The sequence below is a fragment of the Octopus bimaculoides genome, chromosome 5 (assembly GCF_046866305.1).
Source record: "Octopus bimaculoides isolate indiv1 chromosome 5, ASM4686630v1, whole genome shotgun sequence".
NCBI classification, from domain to species: domain Eukaryota; kingdom Metazoa; phylum Mollusca; class Cephalopoda; order Octopoda; family Octopodidae; genus Octopus; species Octopus bimaculoides.
Window position 1 is genome coordinate 96,230,657 of NC_142932.1, and position 16,177 is coordinate 96,246,833.

General features: G+C 32.7%; 1 long non-coding RNA gene across 3 annotated transcripts; it reads right to left on the reverse strand.

The window, feature by feature from the left end:
• Positions 1-508: 508 nt before the first annotated feature.
• On the reverse strand, positions 509-15,962 carry LOC106869175 (uncharacterized). Of its 3 annotated transcripts, XR_016241975.1 has the most exons (5): positions 15,548-15,961; positions 6,392-6,516; positions 3,671-5,316; positions 3,206-3,330; positions 509-733 (listed from the first exon to the last, which is right to left on the reverse strand). It is a non-coding gene; the product is annotated as an uncharacterized LOC106869175 (long non-coding RNA). The 3 variants fall into 3 exon arrangements; XR_016241974.1 differs by having other exon boundaries at positions 3,206-5,316; positions 15,548-15,962; XR_016241976.1 differs by lacking the exon at positions 15,548-15,961 and adding an exon at positions 11,666-11,986 and having other exon boundaries at positions 3,206-5,316.
• Between the last annotated feature and the right edge of the window lie 215 nt (positions 15,963-16,177).

Genomic DNA, 16,177 nt, shown 5'->3' on the forward strand with positions numbered 1-16,177 from the left:
GAAAATGGAATCTAGAGTGAAAGTCAATAAATTTTCCATTCTTCACTACACCTAAATTCAGTGGTCTTCCTCCCACATTGAACTGATCTGTAATCCAACATTCATTTTATAGCATAATACTCTGATCATTTAGAAAGTATTTACTTACTGAATTATAAAGATCTTCCATTTATTAATGGCATGTTATTAAAAAGCTTTAGATCATTTGCATTAATGTCACTTCTAGCTCATGGGAAATATTTTTAAAACCTGGGAAACTGTCAAGATGACTGGTTTGTATTCAAGTTTTCCAAAATTTTAATATCCTTTTGAAACCTTGTATTTTATCATAAGCAGCAAAAACTGTTAGTTGCTTACCTTGGCAATGAAAATTTAACTTCATTCATTTGTGTGAAAATGTCAGCCCAAATCTGGGCAAATACATTTCTTGATTTATACAATCACTTTAGTATATAATGTAGATTGTAAATAAGGAAAATGTGGAAAGGATATACGACTTGAGATGAAATGAACTGGTAAGCGACAATTTATTCTCTGTTATAAAATACAATGATTGCCATACATGAAATAAAATAACATAACAAGTTACAACAAAGATGTGTGAGAGACTTCATGGTTAGGCTGGACTGTTGATCTTGTAGACATAGTTGATGTCCTGTTAGGTGGTGGTGTAGAGGCAACCGTTGGTCTGTTGATCGGGTGGTCTTCATACAGCAACAATGTAGGCAGGCATCTGGTGGAGAAAATGAAAGTGGAGACTGGATGGTGTCAGATACATCATTGCTAGAGACGGAGTTGTGTGTGGTCAGTGGTGTGTGTCAAAGACCTAGAGTAGTCAAGAACTGCGTCTTGATAGAGAATAATAAGCTCCTAGGAGCTGGTGACTGGACAGCTGAAAATCAACCAATACAAACAACAGGTTCATTTAATCATAATGTCATGTGACCTGCTGGAACGAAAAGGGCTCCAGAGCCCATATCCCAGTATTTAAGCCTAGTTGAGTCAAAACAAATAAAACTTCTCATAAATAATGACAGTATAAATCACTTCTGCTACAAGTACTTTCCCTCAAGACAACTATTGATGAAGAAAATTTGTTAATATCAATTACAATAAGCTTCCTCAGTCACAACATCAGCTAAAGTATGTGTTTATCAACTGTTATAATAGTGACTAAAGACATAATTGAAGGAAATACCCAAACTTCCAATTAAAATGTCATAAGCATAGAAAACTGGGTAACTTTACTAAATGGTGTTGGTTTGTGCTACCCTATAGCATCAACAAAGTTCCATGTGAAGACATTGCTGTCTTCATGCTCAGTGTCAACAATATATATTTTAATAAGGCAAAAGAAATACACTACAATTTATATTCTATTTCAGTTTGAATGAAAACAGATAGTAACAGGTCTTGTTCATCTGTTACACACTGCTTCATTGATAAGATCAATAAAGATTAATACGATACTGTTCAACATTAGTCAAAACTTTAACATTCTTTAAAGGTTCATCACTGAAGGTGAAAGGAACTATAATTGCTAATTTTTCATACAATAATGAAGTTATGAAGCAGGATTTTGTGGCCACCCATTTTTCATATGACTTTAGATGATGTAGAAGGGTCATTTTATATCAGGGTATATTTTTGTTTAATTGTTTGGCACTAATAGTTGTCTACCCATTATGATGGGTTATGTAGCTAATGTTACATGTAGAAATATTGAGTATAATAAGATAATAGCCGTTTGTAAAGTATCTTTTCATTTACAATTGGAAATTAAAAGAGAATTAAGTCATCTCAGGAGTTTTGGTATAATATAACCTTGTGATTGGAATGTCATTAGGTGTATTTCATTTGTAGTTGGATAAAAAAATAATGGAGAGTTGTTTAGAATGCATGCAGATTTCAAAGTCCACTACAAAGCAAATATTGACAAATATTTTCTCCTTTTACCAACTATTGAGTCTATATCTTGTAGAGTAAAGGGAACAAAGTTTTCCAAAATTGACCTAAAAATGCATACTAGCAAATTTCATTTTCTGAAAAAGGAGAAATGTGGTATCAGTGTATTTAATATCATATATCTAATGAACTATTTGCAGATAGGTCTTAAAAAGTCTCAATGGCCTGTTTCAATGGAGAATGCTTTAAAAGATATTCAAGGTGTTTGAGTATAGTAAGAAAATATTTTATTAGTTGTGAATTTAGAAATGCAATTACAGCAAAAGAAAAAGAAAGTGTCATTCTTCGTAAACTGAGTGCTGCCAATTCCATTAAAATAAAAACTTTTTATATCATCAGTCAGCTGCACTTTGAAGGGAATGAATAAATCATCAATTGGTGTTATGCTATCAGAATCATTGATTGAAAGGATAAGTTTACTGAAACGGATTTAGAATGCAGTATAACTAGAAAAATTTATTAGATTTATGAATTACTATAGATGATTTATTGTGAATTTTACAGTAAGACTGAACCTTTAATAACTATACAAGAATTAAATTTTTATTGGAAGAATGAGCAAAATGAGTCATTTTCGCAGCTAAAATCATTATTTACAAAAACTCCCATTAATCAACCAGTCTCAACAGAAAAATATTATATACTGACAGTAGTTACATCCCAAAAATCAATAATGGAAATGATATCTCAAAAGGTCATTCTGTAGAATTCATTAGTCATAGATTTAATAGAACTCAACAATGTGATATTGATAAACTTATGCATTAACTTGATGCACTGAACAATTGGCACTCACATCTCTTTAATCATGGAATATCAACCTCTAAAACATCATTTTCTTCAAAGGACCTTGATATATCATAGAAATCTTCATAAAAGATTGTTCGTTAGAGCTTAATTATGTCACAGTATGATTTTGCAATAAAACAGGTAAATCAATAATACTGATACACTTTCTAGATTTGACACAAATGCAAATAATTCAGAATTTTTTTTTCCCCATTCCCTTACTAAATAGTGATAATTCATGTGAACATCTCAGACATGATTTTCTTGACTTAGTTAAAGATTATTTAGATTACAAGATATATAGCAACATTAAACAAATAATTTGAGCTATGTAACTTAGAAAAGAAATATTCTCATGAAAGACCATTCCTTAGTATTAAAAAGAATAAAATGGACTCTTTGTCCTAGGACCACTCAAACGGACATTCTGAAGAACACAAAGAATACTCACTAAATAGTAATGAAAGTATGAAGTTGTGTATGGTACTTTGATTTAATGTCTTCAACTGAACAGTAAAATCTTGCTCAGAAAGTCAAACATTTCAATTTTCAGGAACACCAAGCTGGAAACACAACCTGTTAATAAAGATTGAAAAAGAATTCACATCGATCAGGTGTATGAAAAAGATATTGGAAAGATTTCCATAATTGTTGGACTTCTTTTCAAGAAGCTTTCTATTGTTCTAAATGTGTTTGAACAGTTAAGGAAAGATTGGTTCAAAGTATTTTTGATATTTGGTGGTTCAAACACTACTCTCTGAAAATGTTGCTGAATTTTGTTTCTTACTTATACCTTAACTTAATTGATTACAATGAATTAGAATTAACATATTGTCTCAAAATGAATGACATAGGAGAAAGACCAATTCAAAGAATAAAGCAGACATTTAAATATTAACATCCTGAAATTACTAACATTGATTTATATTTGTGCACAATATTTTATAATCACAGAACTACCACCAGTGGCTGTAAAATGTCTTCAACTGGAAAATTAATCAGAAGAAATCTCTAAGGAGCTATAAACACTTTTTTGAAATTAGCAAAACAGTTTCATATAAGCAAATGTTGATGACATCAATTATTGCTTCAAAGTAGATTGTTCATGGACACAGGACAACTAACAAAAAAGAAAAGCAAATCAATTTGTCTCAATTAGATAATTAGAACCATCGTTGAGAGAAGTAGATGAAAATTTTTCATGCTCTGTAAGAGATGACACAGATGCAAACAAATGCACAGGCATGACTGTGCAGTTAAGAAGCTCACTTTGAAACCATATGATTTTGTGTACAGTTCTCCTGCATGGTACCCTGAGTACCTCTACTATAGCCTTGAGCTGACCAATGCTTTATAAGTAAATTTGGTAGACAGAAATTGTGTGGAAGCCTATTGTTTATATGTGTGTGTGTGTATATATATATATGTATATTTATATATTTAATCCTTTATATTGAACACTCAATATTTCATCTATTCAATAAGACATATTCCATATATTCAATAAGACATTCAATACTTTATTTCATAGTACCATCCATTTTTATTTTATATTATATATTGTATATTCCATATTCTATATCCCACATTGGTTTTGCAGGAATATAAATAAAACATAAAAAACAGACAGTGTTGGAACTCTTTTAAACAAAATAATATATTCCTCTATACACAATCATACAGAACCCCCCCCCCTTTTTGTATTTATTTTTACTCGCATATATATATATATATGTATATATATATGTATATTATGTATATATATATATATATATATTTATGTGGAAAATGGAGCAACAAAATACAAGAAGCAATTCGGTTGGGCTAGTTAGCCATTGTTTTGAAGCAATCCTATCATTTACCTATATATATATATATATATATATATATATATATATAAGCATCTCTTTCTCTCTCCCTCCTCTTCTCTTATTATGTACCTATTAACATATATATATATATCACTTTTTCCATCCTCAAAATGTAATGTGTTTATTTACAAACATGTTAGTAGGTACATAATAAGAGAAGAAGAGGGAGAGAGAAAGAGATGCTTTCAAAAACAATGACTGAATCACAATGACATCTTGAAGTGTAATTAAATTTCAACAAGTTGGCCACATAGATACAATATAATTGAAAAGAAGCCTCTTTCTCTCTGTCTCTCTTTCACTTTCATTTTTCTTTTTCCTTTTCTTTCTCTTTCTTATCCTTCTTCCCGTTTTTTTTTCTCTTTCTCCCTTTCTCCAAAAAACAAAATTCACAAAATTCTTGAAATTTCATTTAGCATCATCCATGTATTAGTCAAAGACCATCCCAAAATACATGCTTTCTTCTGCTTTCCTGTCTCTTTGTCTTCCTCTCTCAGTCCCTCTCCTCCCTTCCTTCCTTTTTTCTCTTTTGCCTTTTCAAAACAAAAGGAAACAACATCCTCTTTTCCATTTGTATAAAAGGCTAAAGAAATTTTCTCTGCATATCTGAAGAGTCCTACTGAATGGATGAAAGTGCTGATAAAGAATTATCGAAAATTCTGACTGCCTCAGCATGGCCACAGTCATTGGACTGAAACATATAAAAGAATAAGAGAATATATATATTATAATATTAGGGAATAAAATCCAAAACTTACAGGGAAACATTCAATTTAGCAAAACTAAACCAAATTTCCCAATATAAAATATGTGTATATAATTTAGAGAAAACCCACTATTAAATAATTCAATAATGAAGAATGTAATTCATACCTTCTAGAAAATAAATATATCATAAAAGCGTTATTCTAAAAATCAATAAAGTACATAAAAGAATAACTAGTAAATGGTTATTTTTTCATGTACTTTATTGATTTTTAGAATCTAGAGAGTATGAATTACATTCTTCATTATTGAATTATTTAATAGTGGTTTTTCTCTAAATTATGTATATATATATATATATATATATATATATATATATATATATAGTTGGAATTTACAAAAGAAAAAAGACACAAAAGACAAAGACAGGTGTATAAACAACAAACAGGTGTATCAGTTTAATATATATATATATATATATATATATATATATATATATATATATATATATATATATATAGGTTCAAAAAAAGACAAAAAACAATAACAAAAAACAACAACGTGAGGACGTGATACGGATAGTGTTACTAGATGCTCGGGAAAGGAAAGAGAGAGAGTATGACGTTTCGAGCGGAGCTCTTCGTGGGAAACAAGGAAAGTTCATATATGTATATATATTTGTGGCAAACAGCTACAGTATCAGTAAGCTAGATTTGAAACCAAATCCATATTTCTCCTTCTACACTTAGAAGTTAATGAGAAGAAGCTGACCTCAGGTATGGGGATAGATTTCCTATTGTTCTCAGTTGACCTAATTAAATTGTCAAAATTGTTAAAACACAAGCTACTCACCACAGGCATAAGGCATAGTGGTTATTTAGATTTAAAGATTATTTAGATTACAAGATATATAGCAACATTAAACAAATAATTTGAGCTATGTAACTTAGAAAAGAAATATTCTCATGAAAGACCATTCCTTAGTATTAAAAAGAATAAAATGGACTCTTTGTCCTAGGACCACTCAAACGGACATTCTTAAGAACACAAAGAATACTCACTAAATAGTAATGAAAGTATGAAGTTGTGTATGGTACTTTGATTTAACGTCTTCAACTGAACAGTAAAATCTTGCTCAGAAAGTCAAACATTTCGATTTTCAGGAACACCAAGCTGGAAACACAACCTGTTAATGAAGATTGAAAAAGAATTCACATCGATCAGATGTATGAAAAAGATTCCAAGTTCAATTCCAGGCAGTGACCTTAATAATAATAATAATAATAATAATAATAATAATAATAATAATAATAATAATAATAACAATGAAAAATACCTTTAGAATGAGAACCCAGGTTCAAAATTTCCCCAAGACACCTGATGAAGGTTGGAGGGTATATTAGCCAAAGTGTTGTGTTAACAACAAACAAGATGAGGACAAATATCCGTCAAATGTAAATAATGTTATACATTGTTCTTCAATAATTTCATCTAATGCAAACATCATCATTAAATTCTGTCGTTAGACATACATACATATTTAGATACATATACAACAGGCATCCACACAGTGGCTATAAATCAAATTCACTCGCGATGCATTGAATTGCCTGGGACTATAGTAGAAGACACTTGTCCAAGCTTCTTAATTACAGTGAGAAATTATGCTGGAGTCTTCCATGTGTGTATAGATAGGTAGACAGGCAGATATGTTTGTGTGTTTGTTTCTCCCCATTCCTTGCCGTTACTTGACAACTGGTGTTAGTTTGTTTATATCCTTGTAACTTACCAGTCAGCAAAAAAGGACTAAAAGAATAACTACCAGACTTACAGAATATGTACTGGAGTCAATTTGTTCATCTAAATCATTCAAAGCCACAATCCAATGACTGAAACAAATAAAAAGCAACAGAATACATTGCTCCTTCACCTATCTGACCAAATTCATGCTGATGATCTGCTTGAGTTATTGTCCTTAGCTTATATATTAATGGTACTTGTTTCATTGATACCTACCACCATCCAGACTTGAAGGAAATATCATTTTACTGCAATGGGAGTTGAACTCCATGTTTACTAAGTCAAAACTAAGTACTGGTATGCAAATAGCCCTGCCTTCAGCTGGTTCATTCATTTGCACCACCCTTATTTCACTATAATAATGTTTCCTGAAAGATGGTGGGGGTTGATTAAGTGACAAATGTCACAGTTTCCAGTGTGTTTGCAATTGAAATGCTCCTGTAAAAATTAACACTTCCTTTATCCGAGCTGAGATTCGAAACTGAATCTAAAGATTCTCGCATGTCTGATCCACCACTGGCCAAACAGGCACAAAAGAAATTTCTTTGTCCTGTCAAAAAGTGATGGATGGATTTCTCTTCAATCTCCGACCTGAGCTGTGTCATGGAAGGAAGCTACCTACATAGGTAGACATTACTCCTGTGGTATGCCTGTCTTTCTAGCTGGGATGACCATTATAAATACAGTCAAGCACATGACAGATAGGCAGATAGCCATCAACAGGTAAACGATCAAGAGACAGCAGACAACAGAGAGCCACATATTCAGCATGAACGATGTAACACAGTAACAGTCACAGAACATAAACAGACACAACCAAATGACCAATGCACACACACACACACACACACACACACACACACACAAAACATGCCCAGTTCTACCTCATCACATTGACACAGTATTTCTCCTGATAAATTTTTACTTCGCCAACTTGAAGCAAGTTGGTAATGTCATGTAGTGGATTTCCTTGTGTATACATGTAAATGCAAGTGTTGATTAAAATAAATTATTTAAACCACAATCCAATGCTTTCCCATTGTTTTACTTTGATGTCGTCCACATGCTTATTTCTTCTGCTACCTCAACATCTTTTGCCATACATCCTGCTACACCCCTAGTCAATTTCACCTGTCATCATTTCAGGAGCAACACAATAAGCATTAGTAATACACTGTAGACATTTCAACTAACTTTTCCTCTCCACTACCAATTTGTGAACCTGTATCAATGCAAGAAATCAATAACATTTCTTGTTACTACGTTACCAGCTTAAAAATCACTTAAATTGTAAAATATGTATGTTTTCACAAAATCTTTTTTTTTTATCCCACACCTACTTAAATCCAGATACTGCAAATAACTGTCTACATAGTGACATGATAAAAAAGTATTGAGTCAAACAAGTTATAATATTAGACAAACATGTATTATGATTCATAGGAAACTTCACTACCATTGAGGAATGTAATAATAGAATGTTAACTGTGTTTTTGTTTATGTGTAACACATAAAGCTAGTCAATGATAATTCTTTTAGTAATTTTTATCAGGGATTAATTATAATGTGTTGAGTCAAAAGTTTTGCAATATTTTGGTCTCTTGTTTACTTTATTCAACAAGTTACAACAAAAGTAGTGTAGCATTCAAAGTAGAGGCCATCATATTGCACTGTCTGAAGCTATCTTTCTGCCAGTTCTTTGATATCACACTGAGACTAGTTCTCTCAATAATTAATATGAGTTATAAAATAAGGAAACAAAATTTATATTATAAAATAAGGAAACAAAATTTATATTACAAAATATTCTTGCACAAAGAGAAAATATAAATTGGAAAAATGTATTTTGTCAGCCTTCAAAACATTGAGAGATATCAGCATGTATTTTTATTACACAAATCAGTGACATGCTCATTTCAGATGAAACATTTTGTGGACAGCAGAGTCAAATATAAAAGGAGTTACCTTTATGGGCCTTATCAAGTCTGATGATGGATTTGATAGAGACATGAATGACAATTGTGAATTTTAAATTTGTTTTTCACCTCAAATTTGAAATCTTTTCATTTCAGAGTTATTGTTTTATGAAACTTCAAATCAATTTTGATAGCTTCAAACTCAGAAGGTGTCTATAGCAGAAGATCACTTTTCAAGTTTCCCATCTCTGAAATGAAATATTTTTTCATCAATTCCTCTCTGATTTGTTTGTACCACATGCATCAGAATTTTGCAATCACCTTCAGACATTGTCAATAACAATGTAAGAGCAATGCTTTTGACACTTAAATGACACCTTCTATAAAAGAGGTTCCAGAGCTCACTCAACTTTTCATATTCTAGTTTCCATTGACTGAGATACAGTATTATTATTAATAGCACAATTGCAAAAATAATTCAAGACTATAACTCTGTTTGTTAGAACAAATCATAATGAATGTTGAAATATGTATATAATGCTGTTGTTTGCAAATTGAGGAAAAACTGTATTCAGTTGACAAGACTGAGCTTTCAACTAATGTTTTTTAAGTAAAAGGAATATGAAATGATAAATCAAGATTTTTGACAACTTTTTGGATCTCTCCAACTTCACAGACTGTGCAAATACTATCTCAACCAATGCGGTTCTTGATTTTTTTAAACAAAAAATGTTACTAACATATTTGATGGAAAAATGGTCACTTACAATAGTATTGATTCCAAGTGATAATAAAGACAATATTTACAAATTATCCAGTGAAGTTTCAAAACAGCCACAAATATATTGAAGTTTACTCCACACAATGATCTTGCAAAAAGGATGTGTTGTATTGATGTTGCAAGATCTAAACAAGGCAATTGAGTTTTGCAATGGATCAAGAATCAAAGAACACATTTACATGAACATGTGAGTGAAAACAACAATGTTACAGAAGACGAATATGTAAACCATTTCATAGTACTAAAATGGCCATACGTCCAGAACATATTTGAACTGATTTAAAAGTTTGTTTATTCTTAAATTTTATATCATCTAGATACTTAGCTCCAATAAATTTATCCATACATTTTAATACTTGTATATTTTTATCCTATTTCATTGTTTTTTAATCATCACCATTTACCATCATATCTACTGCAGTAACAGCAACTGTCAAACTTTAGAAGTGATCAATCATTGGAACTTTTATATACTGAAAGCCAGTGTGCTAGTTTACTAAGTGATAGGGCAAAATCTTAATGTCATATGGAAAATGGTGTTACTTAATAGATAAGAATTGAATAAGGAAACAAAAATTGTACTATGTACCCACTGCAGACAATGAGTACACAAGTGGTACAGTGAGACTGTTGGCAGTCTGACAGAGAAACAAAGCTTCAAATATGAGATGTACAGGAGTAGTAAGTAATAGTAATGCTTAGACAGTTCAACAGGTATTAGCTGGTGTTGTTGTTGCTGTTGCTGCAGTTGTTGTTCTTGTGGTTGTTATTGCTGTTGATGTTATTTAGCCCTAAGTTGGCTCTGATCAAGACAACCTATAATGAAAAGCATTCTAGTTATGACCATCCCATGCTTTTCTAGGGATAGTGTACTATAAAGTACATTATTCAAAGTGTCTTTACTTCTTTTAAGATTGTAGGTGGGATTTGAGGGGAATTTCAGTTTTTATCATCATGTAGATGGTTCCAAATTGGATCAATCTGTTTCTCTTAGTTAGAGAAGGAGGTGCATGTAACAAAAGAATAGTTGCTAGAGCAAGGAATGGAAGAAATGGAAGAAATCCAGAGAACTAATGCCTCTGATGTCAGGGCATAAAGTAAACTGAAGGAACCATGCATGAATAGTGGAGGACTGCATGATAGTATACCATTAGCAATGATGTCAAAAATTTGTTAAACACAGGGAGAAATGAGGCTAGATCAATTACTGAATGTTTAATGTTATTCTTCATGAAAGGTGACATACATTTGAGCTGACATGGTGGTTGGGCATTAAAGGTAACATCTAAAGTGTACTAAAGGATGACTGTACTGGTATAGACATGTAATTTGAATGTGCGAATAAATGATGAGCACTGAGTGAAAATGTCTCGGGTGCTGTAGGTTGAATGACCAATAAAGACACAGAGAAACATGGTGAGGCCAGATCTCAGAAAGCTGAGTCTCACAGAAGAGAAGACAAATACAATAAAGATATCTTAAGCCATTGGAGTCTCAAAAAAGCACAGACATTAAAGCATTGTTGATAATCAACGTCAACATCAACACAGCCAACACCGTTGCTATTGCCACCAATGACAACTATGGCAACAACAAGGAAAATGTTGACAGCAATAGTAGAAAGAAAGTGTATAATAAATTGTCCAAATCAAGAAAAAAATTAAGAAAAATCACAATTACATGCAATATATCTATAAGATATATGATTTAATCACATTCATTTTTGTAATTTTATTGAATGTATTATATAAAAGTAAAGAAAGAGCCACAGCATTGAAAGAAGCACAAAACTAAAGTGGCAGTGAGGCAAAGATTGTAGAGCAGCTATAAGTTCTTACCAGATTAATTTCACAATCAACAATCAACTCTTAATTGGAACTACATTTCTTACATCATTGGCACCTAAAATGATATCCATAAATATTACAGAATCATGTTTTTACTTCTTTCTTAAATATGTGATCTATAATTATTTATTCTGTTCTATTTTTCTCTTTTTTTTTGTTCGATATTGTTATTGAGGTCCACTTCAGTTGTTGCCGTTGATGTTGTTGCTTTTTATATTGATATTGTTATCAATATAAAACAATATATAACAATATTGACAAATCACAAGTCTACACTTGTTGCTGCTGCTTATAGTTCAGTTATTGCTTATATTGTAACTGTTTTTTATTGGTGCTCAGTGTTGTTATTATTAGTTGAACAATTATAGTTCAAACTATTCTGGCTGTGATTGTTGTTCCAAGCACTGAAGCTTAAAACCGGAAAATCAGCACTTACAATATTAGACAAGGTACTATTGTTTCACTAAACAATAATTTAAAGTTTCAAGTGTTTTTAGGATAAAAAACAACAGATAATCTTATAAACATTAGTTAGACTAGAGTACTTTCCAAATACAATAAACAAGCAGAACTCAGAATCAAAACAAAAACAGAATTACTCCACTTGACAAATATAAGTGAAAACAAGAAAATTCTAAACATTTTCAATAATTCTTTGGTAAATTTCTCTTACAATCATGAATATGGAGGCGTCTTTTCACATTTGGTAACCAAGATGGAGACCACATGACCTTACTGATGCCAGCTCTGAACTGATGTCTGCAAAAAATCCTTCAAAGAGAAAGAAACGCTCACCATTATGAAATGATACTCAAGGTTACGGGAGCTGCTTCTCTTACTGCAGCTAAAAAATACATCTATTAATACAGAGTGGGCCAAACTCTCCTAAACAGGTGAGATTGATACTATTAATGCTCCTATTGAGCCTTTCTACAAAACCATCTGTAGGAAACATATGAGCAAGAAGAGAATTCTACAGAGCTGACATTCTGGGAAAGAAGGACTGTTCATAAAGATTAATGTGAGACAACAAGGTGGAGAAAGGAGTAAGAGGGGACACAAGTGGAACTGGAGTGCTTAAGTGGTGGTGGCATGAACTCAACTGGTTCCAATAAGCAACAGTTATTAAAGTAGAGGTAGAAAAAGTAGAGAGAGGAGACAACATGACCGTTGGTCAGTAGCTGCAGCCTATTTGTTAGTGATTTTATGTCAATCAGTTGTGCATGTGCATGTGTGAATGCTTTTGTGCATGTGATTTAGGGTCCCTACGTGGACAACAGTTGCACTATCCAACATTTTAGAGCAATATTGTGGGCCTCGTCTGATCTTTGTAAAATATCAATAATTGTTGGGGACTGAAATATTTTTACACACACTGTTGTAGTAAAAATGATACATCCCTTCCTGTGTGATAGCCACTATAAAGTTAGACAGTCAGTCGTTGTAGGGGATCAGTAGTAGTAGAGTCGTACGAGTTCTCAGTTGGAGTTAGTGCCAGTTACGTGATATATACAAGTTCAAGTTACCATCAAGGTAGACATTTCAAAGTCATTGTCTTGTGGAACTATCAGTGATAGCACAATAGAAAAGTCAAAGATAATAAGACGTGGAATACCACCACAACATAACAGTGGCGACAAGGATATAAACAATTCATGTGGACAATGTTGAAAAAAAAAGTTTTTTTCACAAGTAGATAAACAATTCATGCAGATGATGTTGAAAAAATTTTCATGTGGAGAAATTAAAAATTCAACAGAGGAGTAACAGACATTTTTGTGGTACATATTTTAGAAAAAATCCATAAAATTATGGAAAACTTATTAGAGGGTCTAGTTGAGTTGCAAAAACAGCAACAACTCAAAGAACAAGAACAACAACAAATGTTACAGCAACAAATGCTACAACTAATGGAGTTGGTAACAAAACCAGAAAATACGTTTCTGCTAGATCATGTAGCAAATTCAGTAAATGAATTTAAATGTGACCCAGAAGAAGGGGTTACCTTCAAGGCATATTACCAAAGGTTTGGACAAATTTTTCAAAAAAGAATGCCAAGACTGGACGGACGTAATGAAAACGCATTTAATTCTGAGAAAACTGGTGATAATAGAGCATGAGAAATACTGTTATTCTATATCGCCTAAAAAAGTTTCTGACATAAATTTCAGACACACATTGGAAGTGTTTGAACACAGAGAAAAGTGATGATGAAGACTTTACCACATATGCAGTAGAGTGAACAGAGAGTGCAAGAGATTTAAACTGGATAAACTAACTCCAGACTCATTCAAGTGCCTGATTTTTGTTCAGGGACTTACTGCTAAAATGGACGAAGAAGTCAGAATGAAAATTCTCACAAAGCTGGAAATGAACCAGGATATAACTCTTCAGAAATTGTCAAAAGAGCATATTCTTCTGACATTAAAAGTAAGGCATGACACAGAAGAAATCCAACACAAAGATTGTTTACAGATAAAACCAGTGTGGAAGAGTCGGAAGAGGATAAAGTGTTTCACAAAATCACGATATACAACAGGAGATAAACCCATGTATGGCATGCGATGGTAGGCACCTGAGAAAAGAGGGTCTGTTCAAAAAAGCAAAATGTTTTCATTGTGGGAACACAGGACACATTAAATTGCACTGCAGAACTAAGATGACAAAATATTAGACCAAACAAGAAAAAATAGTCTGTCATCTGAGTAAAAAAGTTTGTACATAGAACAGAAAATTCATCAAGGTGAGAATCAAAACCATTAGTGTCAAAATGCAATTAGATATAGGTAGTGACATCACTATCATAAATGAAGAAACATGGTGCCAAATCAGTAAGCCAAAGTTAATTAAATCAAATAACATAGAATAAGGTGTTACAGGGAAGAAATATTTCATTGGCAAATATATTTGCAACGTAACTTTTCGAGGTGAAATGAAAAGAACAATCATTTAGGAGTTGAAAAAAATCACTAAACCTATTTGGCACAGAATGCATGGAGTTACTTAAAATTTGGGATACCCCCCATTAGTGCTCTCTGTGAAAATGTAGTCAGCACGGTTAAAAGTTCAAGTGAAGTTGAACAACTGAGACAAAAAAATTTAAAAATTGTTTCCAAATGTTTTGTTGGAAGGATTAGGCTATTGCATTAAAACACAAGTAAGGACCATGATAAAAGAAAAGGCAAAACCTGTTTTTAGACCCAATGGAACGTGCCGTTTGTGGCGTTAGACCACATCAATAAAGAGCTGGAAAGACTAGAAGGTCTAAGTATAACTGAAAAAGTCAATAATTCAAACTGGGCAGCTCTGATGGTTTATGCAAAATAAAAAAGTTAAAAAAAGAGGAGGGGGTGAATAAAGTAAAATAAAATTACTTGCTTCACAAGGAAAAAAAATAAATAAAAGGGGATATGTTGTATTGAAAATGGTACACTCCTTCCCATGTGACAGTGGTATAAAGCCACTATAAAGTCAGACAGTCAGTCGTTGTAAGGGGACAGTAGTAGTAGAGTCATTATACAAGTTCTCAGTTGGAGTCAGTGCCAGTTACGTGATATATATGAGTTCAAGTTACTGTCAAGGTAGATGTTTCAAAGTCATTGTCTAATGGAGCTATCAGCGATAGCACAATAGACAAGTCAAAGATAATAAGACACGGAATACCACCACAACATAAATAGTGGCGACAAGAATATTACAATGCCGACAACAACATACAAGTGAACAAGGAACCAATTATAACACACACACATACACATATATATATATTGATGGAAATTGAGTGGACTTCCACACAATTTCTATCTTCTATCTGCCAAATTCATTCACAAGACAGACACCAGGCAACTCAAGGCTATAGTAGAAGACACTTACCCAAAGTTTCACATGCTGAGACTCAACCCAAAGCTACGTGGTTGCAAACTGAGCTTCTTAACCACATGGTCATGTCTGCATCTGCCAATATTTATGTAGACTGATCAATAACAATCCAGACTGTTGCTATAGTAATGAAGCTAAAGCATGCAGAATTAAGCTACTGGGTGCAGATTGACCTTGAACTCTGCTGTACATGCGCACTAAGTTTTAACATTCTAGCTCACTTCCGCTGTTTACAGCGGTGCTTGGAAGTAACTTGTGTAGCGTGTGATCACCACATTGACCATGACAGAGAAAGTTGAGCAGAGAATCTGCATCAAATTTTGCCAAAAGCTTGGTGATACCTGCTCAGAGGCCTACACAAGGTTTTCAAAATGGTTTCATTGTTCTCAATGCAATCAAGAAGATCTTGTGCAACTGAAACCCAAGTATCTTTTTGGTCAGCTGAAAGCAGTTTTGGCACAAACTTGGCAGACTTGCATCTCTTAACCAAATCTTCAGTGATAATGGACTAAACATACTGGACTGTGCAAGCTATGACCCAGACTTCACAAAGACCATCATCACTGATAATGAGATATGGATTTATGGTCTCTACTCAATGCATTAAGTCATCTTGCAGGAAAA